General features: G+C 30.4%; 2 pseudogenes across 1 annotated transcript; one reads left to right on the top strand and one right to left on the bottom strand.

Moving 5' to 3' along the window:
• Positions 1 to 22: 22 nt before the first annotated feature.
• On the bottom strand, positions 23 to 5,680 carry LOC111299359 (ubiquitin carboxyl-terminal hydrolase 23-like; annotated as a pseudogene). The gene is made up of 10 exons (XR_016329790.1): positions 5,169 to 5,680; positions 4,674 to 4,788; positions 4,374 to 4,484; positions 3,930 to 4,102; positions 3,415 to 3,736; positions 2,956 to 3,081; positions 1,672 to 2,502; positions 921 to 1,579; positions 624 to 720; positions 23 to 478 (listed from the first exon to the last, which is right to left on the bottom strand). The product of XR_016329790.1 is annotated as a ubiquitin carboxyl-terminal hydrolase 23-like (transcript).
• A 3,798-nt stretch (positions 5,681 to 9,478) lies between these two features.
• LOC111300432 (BTB/POZ domain-containing protein At2g24240 pseudogene) lies at positions 9,479 to 11,861 on the top strand (annotated as a pseudogene).
• The last annotated feature ends 9,198 nt before the right edge of the window (positions 11,862 to 21,059 follow it).

Raw genomic sequence — 21,059 nt, 5'->3', positions numbered from 1 at the left:
AGAAAGAATTCTCGATACGTAATTGAATAATAAGTGGCACTACCACAAGGTCTTTATTACTAAGATACAGGCTCTTTTGGCCCGTGAGTACAAAACCAAGTTAATACATTGATAATCATGTGTCTCTCCCTTTCCCTACCTTTCCCTAATGAAGAAATTTCAGAAAGGCAAAACAAATCTGAATTTTTTGAATGTTCTTTTTCTTTTTCCACTTTAAACACTCCTGGTTACATGATACAATTCAGCTCACAGCAACAATTACCACATTAACTGTAGCAGCAGACAGAGGTCAAAATTGCTCCAAATTGATGGATTACTTCATATCCTGAATGGTTGGTTTTCGGAGTTAGAATGGTCCAATTTCGCCTTCTTTAACTGTGTTTTCTTGGTGGCAATTTGTTGGAAAGGATTTGGACCACCAAAGTTGTGGTTATGGTGCCTTATTTTCTTCCTCTTACCACGGTCATATTCTTCATCCCTGTAAAAGTTAAATCAGGTATTATGAGATTAAGCTATAAGGAAATGAAAAGCACATTCTTTTCCAAAAATTAACAAAATCAGCAGTTAAAGATGATATTGCAACCAAAGGATATGAAAAAAAAAATGCATCTATGTTCACTCACCATTCATCTAGAACATAACCAATTTTGATACTTTCCATACCATTTGCTTCTACGGTCTGATAGGGTGAGGCAAAGTCCATGTCATCCCATCTTGCAACTGCAGCAAGCAAAAAAGGCCAAAGAATAACATAGCAAGTCAAATAACATTCAGCAGAGTCCCCATCCCCTCCCCCCCCCCCCCCCAACCCAAAAGAAATGCAAAACAAAGCAGTGGAAATGGAGGATAAAAGATTTAAATGCAAGTGATGCACATGTGAATGTGAGCAGCTGGAATAGATGTTTTAGATAAGAACGCACCAGTTGTCTCCCCCAGACCCCTCTTAAGCACATGCCTATGCGGAGATGCACCAGTTTTGCAATCTTTCAAAGAAGCAATTTCTATTGAGTCATGCCAGTTGGCTACTGAGACTAAGCCAGAACTCCTTTCTACCTGTTGATCCGTAGCAAGAACAGTACCATTCTGATAAATCCTCTCTTTAAATTCTCCATGTATAGTATTCATCAAGGAACTGGCACTATTGCTAACACTTTCCAGAGCAGTACCAATTCCTGCGTTTTTCCTCCCACATTGAATCAAACCTAAACTCATTGTGCTGGATTTCTCAGATGTAGATGGCCCCAGATCTGAGGGAAAACAATCCTTATCCAACAAATTTTCTTTACAAAGAACGTCGGAATTTAATGTGCATTTCTTGCTCCTTTTATGTTTCTTCTTGCTGTGTATGTGTAGAGATGCCCTGAATAATGTTAATTTTAAGCCAATATGCATGTTTTTAAGCTGACGCTTCAGATGCTTCGTCTTTGATTTTCGACAGGGTGCATATTCAGGAGCTTTAGTGTTCAGGGAACCATTTGGAATGCTCCAAGGGAAGTTGGAAGTATTTTTTTGGCTACTATCATCTCCCTTCTCGTTCAGTGACTTATCACTGGTACTGACACTGGAAACATCTCCAACCAGGAAATGGAATGGGAAACAAATCATAATTCAATGTAAAAGTACTAATATTATTACTATTGTTATATATGGAACAATATATATACAATCACCTGACTACTGTCACAGTCTGGCCTATTTGGAGACCTAAAAGCCTGAACATTCTTCAATGTTTCATTAGTATTACTAGTAGATGGCACTTCACCAGAAACATTATTCATAAACAGATTTAGAAATTAGAAACAGGTGCAAATGCCACCGGCATAGTGAAGACGACTCAGAAGCCTCTGTACTGAATAAAACATGCATTTTTACCTTCTGCAAGGTCTGTTTAGTCACAATATTGTCAGTGTCTGAGTTCTGGAGACCACCACAATTGGGTGACATGGTCACTGGGACTCCAAAATCCCTTTTAGAGTTTCCCCTCTCATTACAGTCACTGTCTTTGGCACCAGCAGTAATTGTAGAATTTTCAATATTAGAACTTCCAACATTGCCAACCACAGAACACACTGATGGTTGCAAGTTTTCACCATGAACTAGGTTTGAAGCAGATGACTGTGATGAGGCCTTCAATAATGGCACATTGGAAGAGGGTAAAATGGACAGGTTAAGTACAGAGCGTTCTGCCATTAACTGAACATAATCTTGATGAGATGGCACTTCCTTCATGATTGTATCCTTTGATAAGCCACCATCAACAGTATCCTTTTGAGTCATAACAGCAGAAGTGCCTGAAGCACATAATTTATTCTCATCTGGACCAGTTTGCACATGCTCCATAGGATTTTGATCAAAAACAGACCTTCCTTTCACAGTTGCTTTTAAGTTGTCTCTCTGAAGAATATCAATAGTTTTTCTTATAGCAGTATTTCTTCTGTCACGAACATAGAACAACATGTAAGCCTTCTGCTCCAAAACAGTCCTCTCACTGACCTGGACAACCTGTTGCATTATGTTTGGAAACACATAAGAAGGTTCATTCCCAAGATCCATAATAGTGCATCTAGTAAGGGATCTTTCAAATAATAGAATAAGAAACAAAAACAGTTCCTCATCCCCACCCTTAATCTTTCTTCATTCCATTGCATGTGACGGAGTGAATTTAACTTATGAGTCATGTTTCCACAAATTGAAGTAGCTCAAGTTCCAACAATGAACATCTCTTACGGCTTGCAAACGTAGCACAGTAAGACACATGATTTAAATATTATACTGTGCTTCTACATCTTCAACAATAACGGGGTTAATGCAGGTTCAACATCTTGATCCTTTCCCCATTTTTAGCGGAAATTGAAGAAAGAGAAAGAGGTCCTTCCAAACATCCTCTCACATATCAACCCTACTAGAACTCTAACAGCTAGAAAAAACCTAAAAGGTCAAAGTTGTTTCAAGTACCCTGTTGTCATCAAGGGAATACCACATGCCACTTGATGTGCGAACAAAGCAGTAATAGTGGCCAGATCGAGTGCTCCATCCACAATGAACCAGAACACCATAAAGAGTGTATTTCAAATCTCCTTCCTGCCAAGTCCAACAAACTTAACTTTTCAATTAGTTATATAAAGCATGATGTCAAAGTTATTGGCAAGAAAGATGACATGCATAGTTTCCTCACAGCAGAATGGTGTATATATAGCATTCAGGATGCAAAAAATTGAACAGAATAAATAGCAAATGAACAGTAAACTTCTTCCTAAGATCATTGCCCCTTAAAAGTCATATGAGAAAAGACACTTATACGACATTACATTATTCTTCTGATACTAGTGTCTGTGGCTCCCAAAGAATGGCTTAGAAAACCAACAAACACACTCACTTGAGAAAAGTAACAGTATGCAACAGAAGTTTACTCACATTGGAACCACTGACAAAAGGCTTCATGTCTAAGGTCAGACCAAATTCAACTTTCCGGTCAATCTTTTGCCCAAAATCATGTGCACGAAATCTCTTTAGATGGATGGAAAGTACATGAGGTGCATTGTAAACTGTGAGCTGTTGCCTTAACTTTCTGCTTGCAGCGTTGGCATTGGTATTGCCTCTCTCCTCCATCTAAAAGCTCCGCAGTGGTGAAGTTTTTAAGTGCTTTATGCAAGGAATCTGCCTTAACTATTTCAAGACTTAAATCTAGGAAGGGATCAAATGTATTGGAGCAGCATGAACACTGCATGCATTTCACCTGATGATGTAACAAGAAACTATTAAATAACGTACAGAAGCATCATTTTATAAGAAGTTCAAACAGCAACTTGAACATAAATATTACGTACAGGAATTTTCCTTGCTTAATTGCAACAAATTCAGAAATTGTCAAATCTAGCAAAAAATGTTTAGAATTTGGTCATATCATAATTCAACAAGAAAAAAGGTACCTGACTTCGAAGGCGGCCACCAAAGATCTTGTGCACCAAACTCTTCTCATAAGCACTAGGGGATTCACTTGGTATTCCTGAAGGTAAGCAGCACTTGTGCATGGATTCCAGAAGGTTTACCATGTACTCATGTGCATCCTCCTGTCGAGAATTTCGGAAGTTCCGAGATATGCCTAAGCATGAGGTCAGGAATCACAAGTTCTGGAAACTAAAGAGCAGAATGTCTTAATCAGGAGAAACAATAATTAGCCACCAATATTAATATTAATTCAGGTTTAAATTTGTGGCCGCAATATAACAAATAACTCCCTCAAATGAATGTCAGAAATTTATAGCTAACTGCCTTTCCTTAACTAATCTCCATTGGGCAGTGATTCAAGGAAATACCACATGCACCTTGGGTGAAAATCAAAAAGTCAATGACATTATACACAAAAAAGATACGTTGTAGGTTTGAGACAAGATCATTCGGTGCCAAAATCCTCCCAGTTGATTGTAAAGCACGGCTAACATGTTTCTGGATAGCACATAAGGCACAAAATCCAGCAATACGGCCTTCATAAACCAATTGAAACATGGACATCATCAGAGATGAAATATACAAACATGACATGTAAAACTAGACACGCACTTATGGCCAAAATATAACAACTGTATGCAGAAACGTTGATGCGCATAAGTGAAAACACAAGCCTATAAATGTTGTACTACACAACAAGAAGAAAAGATGAGACTTTCACTCACAAGAATTTTGATGCTTGCCACTTTGTAGATAAGCTACTAAAGGCTCTGTGTACGTCAGACATTGCAATACCGAATTAAGAAAACAAGTGTTTCCAAGATTCTCCAAACCAGCACCCTATCAATTTTTTGCGCCATGTTAGTGTAATTGTAAAAACCCGCCTATGTTAACATTTTCCAATAATAACAAAGAAAAAAATCCAACATTGAAGACCAAGTTTGTTGGAAACAAACAATACTTTGATTGAAGACACTTATATTATTATCAGACGACCAACAAAGCCAGATAGATAAGAACTACAGAAACCTCCAAAAACTGCATTTGACAAAAGACTCCACTTAAACAAAACATTGATAAAAGCAAGCTCAATGACGTAACCCACGTCCACCATTCATGAAAATATCCGAAGACAAATTAACTAACAGCAAACAAGACATAACACAAAATTTAAGAGAAAGGTTACCAATAGAAAAGAACCCATAAAAGAAAAAGCTTACAATTTTACGAAAAGTAATCCTCAAACTCAGAACTGGATCCAAACCATTCTCACACATATCCATCCCATCAACCTTCCTTCCTGTAACACCCAATTGACCAGACCCCACCCCGTGTACCCGCTTCGGACCCGACCCGGGGTTTAGTGTCTCTATTCTAAAATCACCACCGCCACAACTTTTAAACCCATTAAAGGGCTTCCTCGCTCGATGAAACTTGATCTTTCTCTCTGACAGATCAACACTGGGAAAAGCAGAACCCACTGACCCGTTTCCAAGATCCGAACCTTCCTCCTTTACTGTCTCGGTTCTCAATTCCGAGCTAGTAATCACCGTTGCTTTCATTAAAAAAAACAGAGTCGGTTATTAATTCCGTACCCGTTGTAATTTCAATGTTTGTAGAGAGGCTCTGAGGCGGAATAAAAAGGAAAAAAAATTAAAGCAGAGAGAGCTTTTCCAGCTTCTGCGAAAGAGGAAGAGGAGAAAAAAGGAAGAAGCTCACTATTAAACCCTACTAATAAAATTTTAATTTTTTTTAATTGGATGTTGATTTGACTACGGTCGGGCGCGATGCAGTTGATTCGTTTTTTAGGGCGGCTAGTTTTATTTTAATCGTTGGTTAGTTGTTCGAAAACACCAATGGGATATCGCCACGATAGGGGCGATTTTACTGTTTCATATGGTGTTCCAAATTGCGTCGTGTTGTGTTGGATTAGGAATTGGCTGATCTGAACCCTACAAAATTGTACACGTGGCTTTGTGTGGTTTGGTAGGAGAAAAATGGGCCTACTTAAATTATTTCAAGGCTCAAAGACTTGTGCTCTTTTTCGTATATACGTTTGGTTTAAATTAACTTTTTTTTTTAGCGACGATTTTTTTCCCTCTCAATTTTTTTTCTTATTCACTTGTAATATATAAAAAATTATAAATAACATTTTAAATTAACATAATATTATATTATACTTATGAAAGGGGGTGATAACATTTCATATTAAATCGAATTAAATTTGATTTTTTTAATAATATATATATTATGAATTTAAATAAAATCGATTTACTCATAATATATATTATGTAAAGTAAATTTTTTCATTCCTAATTGGTTTAAATTAAAAAAAAGTAATAATATATATTTTTTATGGTTAAAATATGTCATAGATTCTTATATTTTTTTATTTTTAAAAATTTAATCTCTTTAGTATTATTTAAAAGAATTTAATTTTTATAATATTATTTTTTTAAAATTTAATTCTTATAATAATTTTTTAAAAAAATTTAATTGTTGTATATTGTTAACAATCGAACTGAAATCTTAAAAAAAAAAATAGTATAAGGAATAAATTTTTTAAAATAATATTAGAAAGATTAAATTCTTAAAAATTAAAAAGTATAAAAACTTATGACATATTTTGATATTTTTTTACTAAAGAGTAAATCATATCTTAAAAAAAAATTAATCATTATTAATATCATCAAATACATCTTTTTTATAGTATGCAACTAAAAAATAATTCATTAAAGAATAACAATTTTGAAAAAAAAAAATTGAAAATGTTTAACAGAAAATGAACCTTCAATTTTTTTTTATTTTTTTTAACTTTACGAGTATCCATAAACACATTGCCTTATAACTTGCATTCACCCCTCAAAATTCCTTTTAGTATTTATTAAATATAATAATTTGTATATTTATATTTACTTTTATATATAATATGTATAAAATATAAAAATTATTATATCACAATTAATATTATTACAAATCTTTTTTATTTTATTAAATTTATATATTTTTTTGTATTGTTTTTATATTATATTATCAAATTATATTTAAAATTAGTAAATTTAGATTTACATTTTAGTAAAAAAAAATTAGTTCATTTACGGGTTAATGCAATTTGTAACATTCATCTACATGTGTTTTTGTCACAAATAAATTGCTACGTGTTTTTATAATTTTTCATTTTTTGAAACAAAATGGAAGAAAACTATATCCGTATCAGTTATACCGTATTATCCACTTTTAGAAAAAAAAAAAAAAAGCGCGGCGTAGGTCAAAGCGGTGCACCGCCGCCACCGTTACGAGTGCCACCCATGGGCCGACTTGACAGATTTCCACGTCTTTCGCACATTTCATTACATCAGCACAGAATTTAAGATTTGACCAAACTGTACAAAAGTAGACATGTTTATCGGGCTCAAGAGCATCAAAATTCGGAGGATTTTGTATTGGGCTCTAGCCTAGACCAAACAAATTGGCCCTTTACCTTTGGCCCAATCGATTCCAATGGGCTTGAACCTGTTCGGTTTTGTAGACTTGGGCTAAACCGAAGAACAGATGTTTGGAGAAATAGAGACGAGACATATTTAGGTGTATGTTTGGTCACGGAATGTTTGGCAAGTCAATTCCATATTAGCTATCCCATCATTTATGGTGAAAATTTTAAGCAAGACCTTGGATTCGTGACGTTTCAATATTTTAAGCGTATTTAGGGCTACTGACTTTTGCATGTGCTTTTCCTCGTACCCAATTGGGCCCTAGACTGTTATTTCTAATCATAAAATTTAAATTCTAAGCTTCTTAACATTAAAAAATTTGAGTATGTGTTGTGATTTATACGAGGTTCAACGTTAACTCAAATTAATCAACTTTAAATTAATGGTGTGTCCTATTTATTAATAAAAAAATAAAAATCTGTATTCTCTTTATCCCGCTAGCCATCAGTGATGGATTCATCAAAAGTGATATTTGTACATCTCAATTAAATGAGGCCCCACGTCTTGTATTGGACAAACTTCTCATATCGAAAAATTTAGGTTAGCCTTGATCACTGTGGGCTAACCACCACCTTCTCCCCATCTTATACGTGATGTGACGTTATGGCATCATATAATTCATGATATTCAAGTATTTTTAATTTTAATTTTTTTAATTTAAAAATAAATAAATTATTCAATGTCCAAATCAAAATATAATTTAAAAAATAATAATTATAAATTACGCATTTAAAATGATTTCAACAAAAAAAAAAGCATCATTAAACTTTGAACCTAAAATCATAAAAATGTATTACCAACTTATCCTGGTTAACTTTAATCTTTGGCCTTGTGTTGTACCTCAGGATGCGAAATTTTCTGAGTCCATTGGGAAGACTGCTAGAATGTTAAACTGGAACGAAGAGGACAATGTGGGAAGTTTCAGAGGGGGAAACTGGCACAAAGATTTGGCCTTTCTGTATTTTCACAATACCACCAAAAACAAGGACCAGACACAGTCATACAGATATCAGACAGAGCGGAAAGTGGAAATAAAGAACAAATGAAGCAGAACAAGAGACAAAAAACAAAATAATTATCCAAAGTCTCTTTGACTTCAAGATAGCTTCTACTGTAATAATGATCATTATATCATATAATATTAATGAAGGTGAAGCAAACTTGATTATCTTTTTACACAAACTTGAAAGATGTCCATGCCATCATTATAGAAATCTTCCTACGCATTTCCTTTTTTCTAGTGTTGTGGTGTCATTTCCCCATTGGAACCAAACACAGAAACAAACAAGAACATCATTAGCCTAATATGAACTTGGCCCACCGAGTTCATCAAACATACATAAATGGAGCTTTAATAGAATGCTTTCAACTTTCACAAGAGAGTGCCTTGAAAGCATGAATATGAACACAGAATTACAGTAGATTATGGACTGCCACCTAGTTGATTTCCAGTAATTGCAGCAAAGTCTATTTGTCATGATGTGTGCCGTCCATGACCTGCAAATAAAGCAATCACAGACAAAGCAGAATGCTTGGGTCAAGAAAAAGCAGGGAACAATAAGAGTGAAACAAAACAGTGAAGTATAAACAAGGTAAAAGTCAAATATAATTGGGAGATATACAATTAAGTGTAATTTTCATGTATAAAAATGGTGACTTAATCACAAATTTATTCTTTATTTCAAATTTTTTTATTTTAAATGATTCGAAAACTTATCTCAGAAGCAAAGCTTATCTTTATTGAATTGATGATAACAAATGCTTAGCAACAAGAGGCTTAAGAATAATGGTAGATTTGAGGTTGTCGATTCTATTGTTATTCATATACGAGGCTCAAAATTAGACAATGATTGATAATAATAGAAAAAGAAAGAAATTAAGAAAAAAAATTGGAAAAAGAGAGTAAGATACCCCACAAGACATGGTCTCTTTAGGCTAAAGGCTTCATTGACAAAGACCCCAAACTGAATTAACTATGCAGAAGATTAATCATGAATTCATGATATATCCACCGTTCGATTATTGAAATCCCATCTGATTTTGATGTTATGAACCATCAACGGTGGAAACATGAAGATGAAGCAAAGCAAAAGACTGGACCCCATTAGAGAGACTGCTTGATCTGCATAAAACTCAGCCATTGTCCGGACCAAAGGACAGACGTGGGAGAAGAGAGAGAAAAACATGGAGAAAGCAATGTGAGAGAAGAGAAAGACTAAAAAAAAGGTCAATATTTGAAATTCAGACGCTCCAATTCTTCAATTCTACTTCACCAAATTCCACGGAATTCAAAACCCAGCTTTAAAACCTTCTCTTTCCAATACCCAGATCTCAATTTTCCTCAGTTTGATTAAGTTCACCTCATTTAATTCATTTCCCCTGTTTTTATTCTACAAGAGCACCTCCTCTTATAATCACTGTTAAAATCGAGCTTTCCTTCGTCTTTATTCGTAATGCTTCATGGTTAGTCACTCCTATTTTTGGTTACTCATTTGTTCTTAAATTTTCTTTCTCTAAATTCTCCAAAATTTGAGGAAATTTATCTCATTTTCCCCTTCGCTGAAATCCTCTGCCTTGTGTTCTTTCAAACGCTGGATTCTTGGTTTCTCTATCTAGGATTCTTCAAATTTTGACAAAAAATCAGATCATGGGAATCCAAAAAGACGTAGTCAAATTCAACGTAGGAGGCAGAATCTTTCAAACGACAGCTACAACACTTGCAAACGCAGGCAGGGATTCCTTTTTCGGTGCATTATTTGACGACAATTGGAGCTTGTTACAACAACCAAACAATCGCCCAGAATTCTTCATCGATCGAAACCCCGACTGTTTCGCTGTCCTCCTTGATCTTCTCCGCTCAGGCGATCTCTACGTTCCTTCCAATGTCCCCGAAAGGCTTCTTTACAAAGAAGCCATGTTTTATGGCTTAATTGACCATGTTCGTTCGGCTAAGTGGGGTCCATTTGATGGTAACAGGTTAAAGCTATCTAAGTCAGTAACAGGGCGAGCCCCAGGCGATGGAACCGCCATCCGAGCTGGTCCTGATGGCGGCTGCTGTGTAGCTCATGGTAGCATGGTTCATGTTTTTGATTGGATGTTAGAAGAACACCCGCCAATCAATCTTGATTACCAGATAGTTAACGATATTGGTTGGGCCAACAATGAGCATGTTTTGATAAGCGCTTGTGAAAGGTTAGGGAGAGGAGATGGTGGGATGGGGTTGTTCAGTTCATCTACTGGAGATTTGAGATACAAGTTTAATGTTGTTCATGGTAATCAAGTAAAGAGCTACACTGCTGGGGCTTTGAGTTTTAGTCCTGATTATAAGATTTTTGCTAGTTGTAAAGGGAGGAGCAACGAGTATGGGATTGGAGTTTGGGACCAAGTTACTGGTAAACAAATTGATTTCTTTTATGAGAGTCCTGGCTGGTCTCTTGGTGATGCTGATAAACTACAATGGTTGGATGGGAGTAAATGTTTATTAGTTGCTACATTGTTTCCCAGAAAGGATAACTGTTATATCAGTTTGCTTGATTTTAGAGAGAAGAGAATGGTTTGGTCTTGGTCTGATATTGGTGCCCCTTTAACTGTTGATGAGAAGAGAGTGAGAGATGCTATTGCAATGGAGGAATGTAATTCTGTTTGTGTGGTGAATGAGTATGGGGATTTGGGGTTCATAGATTTGAGGGTCAGTGAAGGAAGTGTGAAGTGGAGTTCCAGAAGTAGGTTAATGAAGGGGAAGATGCCAGATGAGCCTTGCTATCCGAAATTGGCATTGCATAACGGGCAGTTGTTTTCATCAATGAATGATTGCATTTCTGTGTTCTGTGGTCCTGATTGGGTGTTAACATCTAGTCTTCGAAGAAGTTATGGGGGTTCAATTTGTGATTTTTCCATAGGTGGTGATCGGCTCTTTGCACTTCACAGTGAGGAAAATGTGTTTGATATATGGGAAACTCCACCACTGCCGGTTATATGATTCAGATCATGGTTTGATTACTGCAGCACTGTTGTCATTTCCTTTTTTTAGGTGGTTAAAGGTAGAGGATGAACTTACAATTAAAACAAATATCATAGATTAGGCAAAGATTACAGGGTGATATTTAAAGTCAGTGTTTTGTACAGAGCTTGCTTGCTGTTTCAAAGAAATGAAATTGTTGTTAATTTTCCTTTTTTCAACCGACAAAGGTAAGCTCACTGAGATTTTCTTTTCCTTTTTTCAACCGACAAAGGTAAGCTCACTAAGATTTTCTCGCCCTTTTCAGACAGACCACTGTATCTTTTCCTCTTTTGACCTAGTCTTCGTCAAAGTTCCCTCGCAATTCTTTTTATGAATATCACAGGTCTAACGTTTATGTTTGTGTCTGAAAAAAAAATAAAAAAATGAGATGCTCGTTACATGTTAGTAATTGCAGCTGCTTTACTATCTTACAGGTATAAACATTTGATAGAATTATGAATTGATGCTTTGCCTAAAGTTAGGTAAGTGGCTAACTACTTTAGTTTCAGATGAGTTTCTCTTCGATTCAATCCTAAATCTACTTTGAATCTCAAGGGGCTTTTTTCAGGTACACCAAATCTAATGATGATAACGCCCACCACAACAAACTTTGTTTCCTGCATTTACTAGTCTTGATGATTCATGAACCTGATTCATTCACAGGTTGTTCAAAGTTTCAGATTGCGAATCCCAAATTTAATTAAATTGATTTATACAGTCACTTGTTACCCTTTACTTTATCCCAAGTTTACGACCTCTTTTGTGCCAATTAAAAAAAATAATTCCCAACTGCATTTTTGCTCAGTCCTGTATTACTGATTCAAGTTCAACTGGATCTCCACCATTGATGAATGTTGATCTCTTAAATTGGGAATAGATTCCAATTCAAATAGCCCCACAGAGAGGAATACAGATCTCTTCTCTCTCTCACATAAATGAATAAAATATGATAACTAGGATTAAGTTGGCAATTAGTTGCCACTTCGAGCTCAAATGTCGGGAACGTATATTTATATTATCAGATGCTCTGGATGAAAATCATTGTCAGCCATAACGACTGCCAGTGCTAACCAATGCCACCCTAAACGTTGATGTTTTTCTATGCTACAGTATTTTTTAAGCAGAGTACCGAAAAATTGGTTCAACGCGACCAGAAATGAGAAAACAATTTACTGTGAGGTTTAGATAGTGTAATAGGAATCAGTTTGTCAGGGTCAAGTTCATCCATCGAGCACCCATCTTTCACCATAACAAATCGCCATATTCAATATCTAACATTAGCAGCCAAAATCAACAGAAATTTCCAGGAAATTTCCTTTAAATGGTCTGAAGCACTTTCTTCTATTAAATAGGAAATGTTAAAAAATGAATGTTTCATCATTGGAGTCAGTGCTTGTGAAACTGAAATAGCAATCTCGCAACCCAATTTGACCAAAAAAGTGGAGGCTAACAGATAAGGAAGAGCAGAAAAGCAATGGGACCCCAAGGTGTTAAAAAGATTCTTCAGGGGCAACTTGGTCAAAAGAAATGTAATTTTGCTCCTTATAGACATGGCACACTGTCATTATTGTCCAATATCAACATGTAGCCTCGTTCAGATACTGTCACCAACATCAACGTGCAATGAGAATATTCATGTGCATCTTCTGGGGTAGTTAGTACATAGCATGACCATAATGTTTTTCTACAAACCATTTTAAGAGTCACTTTGATTTTTTGCATGAATATTTTCCTTTTTTAAATTCTTTCTCTATAAAAAAAGAAAAAAGAAAAAATGCAGGTTGATGAACTAAGTAAAACCAAAATATATTGCTTGTCATAGCGATTTTTTTTTTTCATTTTAGTTGCAAATGAGGGCTACTAACCTTACAAGGGGAGAGGAAATGGCGGGGTAAAACCCACACCTTATATAACTTTTAACTGACCTCTTAATCACTAGGCTAAGAGAGAAAGTCTGTCACAGCGATCTTCAATTCTCCTGAATAGACATAAGGGCTGCTCGTAGATTATAGCTTGGTATCCTTGAAGAAATATGATGGAGAATGTGAACATTGATTTCATGTCAGAGAATATCAATCCTGTCAAACATATAAAATTCATCATTTTTTCGGAGCCTTCAAGGTCAAGGACATCCAACCAGAGAAAATAAACAGATGTTGAGTGAGAAGACAGGGAAAAGGTACCCCATGTAGATGATGTCTGATAAAGCTAACTCTACCATCTAGTTTAGTTGGTTTTCGTAACACATGATGGCTAGTCAAATACAAGATCAATAGAAGAGCAGGAAAAGTAATATATTTACCAACGAGGGTAATCACAATGCACTATTCCATTCAGCTGGCTTGAGCTGCTTTCCATTCATCTGAAGATTTGAGGGGCACATGAGTAGCAGTGTGATGCACCATGTCAAATTTTAAGAAAATAAAATTTCTCAGAAACAAAAGTAGATAAGTTTTATCTGCATCAAATCGCTCACACTCACAAGAAGCCAGAGATTGGCAATCTATGACGAATCAACTCTTAACAAAACATGCAAAAATATGAAGTTATTTGAGAAAGACAGAACTAATACACATAGATCGTCATGCCGAAGTTCACAGAAAAATTAAGAAAAATGAGGGTAAAATGGGAAAAATAAATTGTGGATTTGAATGCATGTGCCATTTATCATGTAATTAACCATAAAGCAACGACAGAGTATCAAAGCTTATCGAACGATTTTTGGCTGATAAAGATGTTTAAACTCATAAAAATGTAAGAGACCGGGAAGAAGCATTACCCAAAAGTGATAGCCTAACCATGGCATTAGCAAAAACTTAAACCATCCCATGAGTCCTGTCTTATGGATGATCAATGGCCATCCAATTGCCATAAATGCAAAAACACAAGCCAAACTGATGTTCACCCTTTCGACTTCGCTCGGTCTGAACTTGTTCACATTAAAGTTGCAGCTTAACAAAGGGACATCGGGAGTGTCTCTGAAAAGACTGTGAACCTCTCCAATAGAAAAGAATTGACCATCAATGACTGCCGCAAAGTTAACACTTTTGTAGTCTGTCTCTTGCTCTCTAACGCGTCATACCCAAAGTTAAATGACTCAGGGATCAACCTGAAGTGCTTTCACTTCTCAGGAGAAGAAAATTTATATATACTTCAAAGTTGCAGAGGCATCCAACAATTATTTGAATTGGCAATAAAAAAGAAAATGGAGGCTTTGTTGTTGAGAGGAGATCATATGGTTGACTGATACATCAAACATGAAATATATATACATACGAAAGTGACGCATTTCATTGCCATCTCGATGCTTCTGAGAGGCAAGCACCACCAAGTATTAATCGATGCCTATTTATTTGCAGCCATTTGCCCGCTAAGCACCAGTAAATACTTTTGCCTCTTCTTTGCTTCCCTTATATACAACATAACTTACTGATTTGGTCTATCATTTTTGTGAATCTATTTTTACCCATCAAAATTTGGTTTGTTGTTTTTATTTGATTTTCATGTTTTTTCCAAGTTTGCTTTTTGCCAATGTCCTGTTTGTTTCACAATAATAAATAATTGTGGGAACTGTATATCTGCCATATTTATTGATGGGGCTCATTTTAACAGTCAACCTTACACCAAATATTCATCACTTATGCCATAAGCCTTTTCCGAATTGTGACAAAATATGCATATTTTATTTGATTTTTTTGTACTATTTTCCTGATGCAACGTTTTAACATCTCATCTCAGTTTGGATTAAAAGCCACTTTGAGCATCTGGGAGCTGAGATTGTCTTTGCTTGGTTTGATTATGTTCTAAAAATGGGGTTAAGGGAGGTTTTCATCAATGATATTTTTGCTCGAATTGGGCTAAGTTGGAAGTTAATATAGCTTCTTCAAGCTTTACTTTCATGACAAAGTTATTGCATTTTTCATAGGTCACTGAAATTTGGTAATTATATATATATATATATATATATATATACAAGTTTTTGACATTTGCATAATGCACATGTAATTTTTATCTTTAAAAATTCATTTTAATAAATAATTTTTTTGATATTATGATAATAAAATAATAATAATAATAATAATAATAATAACATAATTTTGATTTTGATATAAAGAAAGTTAATTTTGATTTTTTATATAATTTTGATTTTAATAACTTTTGATAAAATTTTAGTAACTTTTGATTCAATTTTGATAATCATTGATAAAATTTTGATAATCTCTTAATGTAATTTTAATAATTAATCTTTTAACAAGTTATTATATACTTTCAGTAATCGTTGATAAAATTTGAGTCATTGTATATTTAATAATAGATTCCAATAAGAAAGCACAGATTCAATTTTAATATAAAATAATTTTTTTATATAATAATTGTATTGTTTTATTCAAATTTAAAACTTTTTTCACTAAATTATTTTATTAAATAGGTTAGTGGTAGGTTCATCCAAGTCTTTCAAGATAAAATTTTTAACTTTGTTCCTGTTACTAATCAAGGTTCAATTCCTAACAACTCTAAATCTAAAAAAATTTATCAATGATTGACAATTAAGTTATCATTGATTTATTATTATATTATCAGTGATTTATTTCTAAGCTAGCAATGATATATTATTAAATTATCAATGATTTACTACTATATTAGCATTAATTTACTATTAGTTTATGAATGATTTATTACTAAGTTATAAGTGATTTACTATTAAATTATTAATGATTTACTATTCATTTATTAATGATTTGTTATAAAGTTATAACTAATTTATTATTAATTTATCGATAATTTACTATAAAGCTATCAATGATTAACTTATTTACTACTAAATTATTATCAATAATTTACATATAAAATATAAATGATTTACTATTATGTTATTATGCATTTATTATTATGTTAAATTATCACAGATCTATTATTAACTTAAACATGATTCATTATCAAGTTATCACTAATTTATATTAAATTATCTATAATTTACTATTAAGTTATTTAACTATTAAATTATTAATAATTAACTGGTACTAAATTATATTGATTTACTCTTATGTTTCAATAATTAACTACTAAATTATCATTGATTTACTGTAAATTATTTATAATTTACTACTAAGATTATCGATTAATTACTACTAAACTGAAATTGATTTACTATTAAGTTATCACTAATTTACCATTTAGTTATTATTGATTTATTATTAAGTTATCAATTACTAACAACTAAATTATCACTTTTTTTTATTAATCTATCATTGATTTACTAACATGTTGTTGTGCTTTTAAAACTATGAAACATGAAATTTAAAAGTCTATTAATAATATATGAGATAATTTTCTTTTAATATAATAACATTATTGTTTTATTCAAGTTTAGAATTTTTTTACTAATTATTTTTATTGAATAGGTTCATTGTAAGTTTAAGGTTCTAATGCTTTTTATTGAATAGGTTCATGAAAGTTTTGACTTCGTTTCTATTGGTAATGGAGGTTCAATAATTGGAAACTTCAAATATAAAAAAAGTTATCAATGATTGATAATTAAGTTTTCAGTTATTTATTACTAAGTTATCAAAGATTTATTACTATCAATAATTGACTTCTAATTTATGAATGATTTGTCATTAAATTATGAATTATTTATCATTAAGTTATAAAATGATTTTTATTAAATTTTTGGTAATTTACTACTAACTTATTGATGATTTATTATAAAATTATAATTGATTTACTAGTAATTTATGATGATTCACTAAAAAGTTATCAATGATTAACTAATTTATTACTAAATTATTATTGATTTGCAATTAAGTTATTAGTAATTTACTATTACATTATTAGTGATTTACTGCTAAATTATTAATTTGCTATTAAATTATTAATGATTTACTATTGGTTTATATATATATTTACTATTAGGTTATTATTGATTTACTACCTTTTTTTTTATTATTTACTACAAAAATTTGACATATTTACCATTAAATTGTTTATAATTTACGATCAAGTTATTACTAATTTATATTAAAATTATACATAATTTCTTATTAAGTTATTATTGATTAACTATTATTTATAAATGATTTACTATTAAGTTATACTGATTTACTTTTAAGCTTTCAATAATTAATTACATCAATTGTTTACTATTAATTTATCATTGATTTACTACTAAGTAATTTATAATTTACGACTTCCAATTAATTCATATTAAACTGAAATTGATTTACTATTAAATTATTATTAATTTACTATTAAGTTATCATTAATTTATTACTAAATTATCAATAATTAACTATTAAATTATCATTTATTTTTTGTTAAGTTGTTTTTTATTTAGTATTATATTATTATACATTTATAACTCTATTATAATTAATTTACCATTAAGGTATTATCATATATTATTATATTATTACTAATTTACTAAAAAGTTATCAATTATTTATTAATAAATTATCATTCATTTACTATTAAGTTATCACTTATTTACTACTAAATTATCGATAATTACTGCTATATTATACTAATTACATTTAAGTTTTTACTGATTAATTATTAAGTTATTAATTATCTACTACTATATTATCATTGATTTGTGTATATAAAAAAAGAAAGTAATCACAATTTATTCTATATGATGTAATTTGTCAGGTAGAGAAATAAAGAAGAAAAAGTTTAAGTTTAAATGACTTTAAAAAAAAAAAGAGTAAATGCTATTAATTTACTATCCCTAACTTAACATGCAATAATAAATTAAAATCATAATTTTTTATATCAATGCAAGTATTAAAACTAAATTAAATAAATATATACAATATATATTAAGTCAATACTTCTAAGATTTTTTTAAAATTTTATAGTTTATGGTAAAATAGTACATATTAAGATAAGTATTATTAATGATTTGATTGAATATATTTTCATATCTACTAGTGAACTATAATTACATATAAAAGATTGAAAATTTTGAAGTGTTCTATCATCAATGAAAGTAATAAATTATACCTTATGTTTTTATTTTTAAGTATACAATTTTTGTTATATATATGACAAAAGTAATAAAAATATATTTACTAAATAAATTTTATAAAAATTAAACAAACAATAATTTTTAAAAAATATTAAATTCATAATAATTACCATCGTATTCTGCATATGAATTTTTTTCTACTAACCAAAAATATGATATATTTTTAATTGTTACTTTATTCGTATTACCATCATTCAAAATAACTTTTTAATATTTTGACGCCAATTAACTTTTCCATTTAAAAAGAATAAAAAATATTTTGCATTCTCAAAAAAATATTTATTTAACTAAAACAAAAAGATGGTATATTTTTAATTATTGCTTCATTTTTTTTTTTACCATCATTCAAAATGGCTTTTTTGATATTTTAATGCTAATCAACTTCTCCATTTGAAAAAAGTAAAGTGTATTGTAAAGAGTCATAATAACCAAAATAATGTTTAATTATATGTTGTCTTCATGAATGAATTTGAATTATGATATGATATATTTCAAATGAAATATTTGAAGTAAAATTTTATGTTATATTCATGAATGAGTTTGAATTATGATATGATCTATTTCAAATGAAATATTCGAATTAAGTCATTCAACCTATATAATAGCAACTTAATTAACAAATAAACAATTATAAACTTCTTGATTTAGATTAATATTTCTACAATTCAAATTTTAAAATCCTAAAATATATATATATAATCTTTTCAAAACTCGGGCAAAATAATCTTATTCTAAAATTATCATTAGTATCTTTATCACTTTTGCATTTAAATTTTTATTATATTGTGTTTTTATTTTATTTTAAAATTTATTACTGGTATCTTAAAAGTATAATTAAAATAATATGAATTAATCAACTCAAACTTAAAACAATTCAAAACTCAAATTAAATATAAATAAAATTTTTACTCATTTTTAATTTTAATTTAATTAAAAATAATATAATACACATAATTATGAAAATGAATTAACTTGACTCGATTTCAATTGTTTTTAAAATGTTAACAATTTAATAGTTATTTAAAACCCGAAATGATTAAACATAATCCGAATTGAAATAGTAACCTAATTAAAATCCATTCTTAGTCATTCATCTTTCATAACAATTTAAAAGTTTTTTTATTTAAGTTTTTTTTTCCTTCATCTTCAATGTTTTATTTTTATTGTCTTTGTGGTTAAATTAGTTAGTTAAATTTAAGAGTATTTCTAAAGTGAAATTGAAATTATAATTAATTTAGTATACTTATTTTTTATTTAAATTTAGGACGATTTTAATCAATCTTTTTAAACAAAGAGAAAAGTGCACCAATTATTAAGTCAGATTTACTTAGGTGTATGGGTGAATAATTATGTATACTATAACAAGAAGTTGATGATAAAACTTGACTCAACATAATCGATAACTGATTCTAAGTCTAAAATTCAATTTGAAATTATAAAAAAACAAAATTAAAAAGGATTGAAATACTAAATGCACAATTAAATAAGGATTTATCAAATGAAATTTGCTAATAAATGCCTTTAGATCACTTTTAAGTTTAGATAAATTATAATTTATAATAATTTTTTTTTTGTTTTAGATGTAAAGTGATAATTAATTTGATGAATTTCAATTTTTTTTTGAAAAAATATTACAATGGTGAACATTCTTCAACTAATATAAAAGAGAAAATAAATGAGTATACAATGTTTCTCAATATAAAAAAGTTTTATATTAATCCCAAAGAAATATATAAATCAATATATTTATATATTTTTCATTAAAACATTATATAGCACTAACATTCTTTGTTATATGACGATAATATAATTATGTATAATTAATCAATTTTTGTTTCATTTTTTTTGCTTAGAATAATTTTTCATTTGTACTTTCATTAATTTAATGTAATTGTATATTCTATCAATTCAAATGTCAAATTTTCTTTTATTTTAAAAATTTTATTATACATAAATTTTTATTATATAAAATATTAAACTACATAATTTTAAAAAATAAAACAAAATAAATTCCTAACTTTGATCCTTGTCATGTTTTCTTAAAAAATTTCAGTTTTAAGAATATCAAACCTGTTTTATAAACATATACAATTTATAATGATTTCATTTTCAACATTAACAAATAGAAATTTTCATAAATGAATATAACTTTGGAATAAACACATTTAAAAAATAATTTCAATAAATTTTGTCACACTTTAAAAGAATTCATCAAAAATAATTAATTTTACTTCACTTAATACCTTTTTATTTAGAATAATTTACATTAGATTATTCAACCACTGAATCATTTGATAAGAAAAATCATTTTACTTATAAAAAATAATCTAAAAATAAAAAAGTTATTTAAATTAAAATTTACAAAAATTATTAATGATATTTTGATGAATCACTTTTAATATTTTTTAAATTAAAAATTTATTAAGGATATCTTAATCAATCACTTTTAAAACTTCTTTTATCAAATTATACAAAAAGAGTCTAATAATAAAATAAATTCATTTAAATTAAAATTTATAAAAACAGTTAGCAATGATGTTATAGGCGATCACTTTTAATATTTTTAGAATTAAAATTTTAAAAATTTAAGCAG

Source organism: Durio zibethinus, chromosome 18 (genome assembly GCF_047325235.1).
Source record: "Durio zibethinus cultivar Kanyao isolate XHJ-2024 chromosome 18, ASM4732523v1, whole genome shotgun sequence".
NCBI classification, from domain to species: Eukaryota; Viridiplantae; Streptophyta; class Magnoliopsida; order Malvales; family Malvaceae; genus Durio; species Durio zibethinus.
Note: the sequence above shows the minus strand (reverse complement) of the source record. Positions and strands in the feature narration are given on the sequence as shown.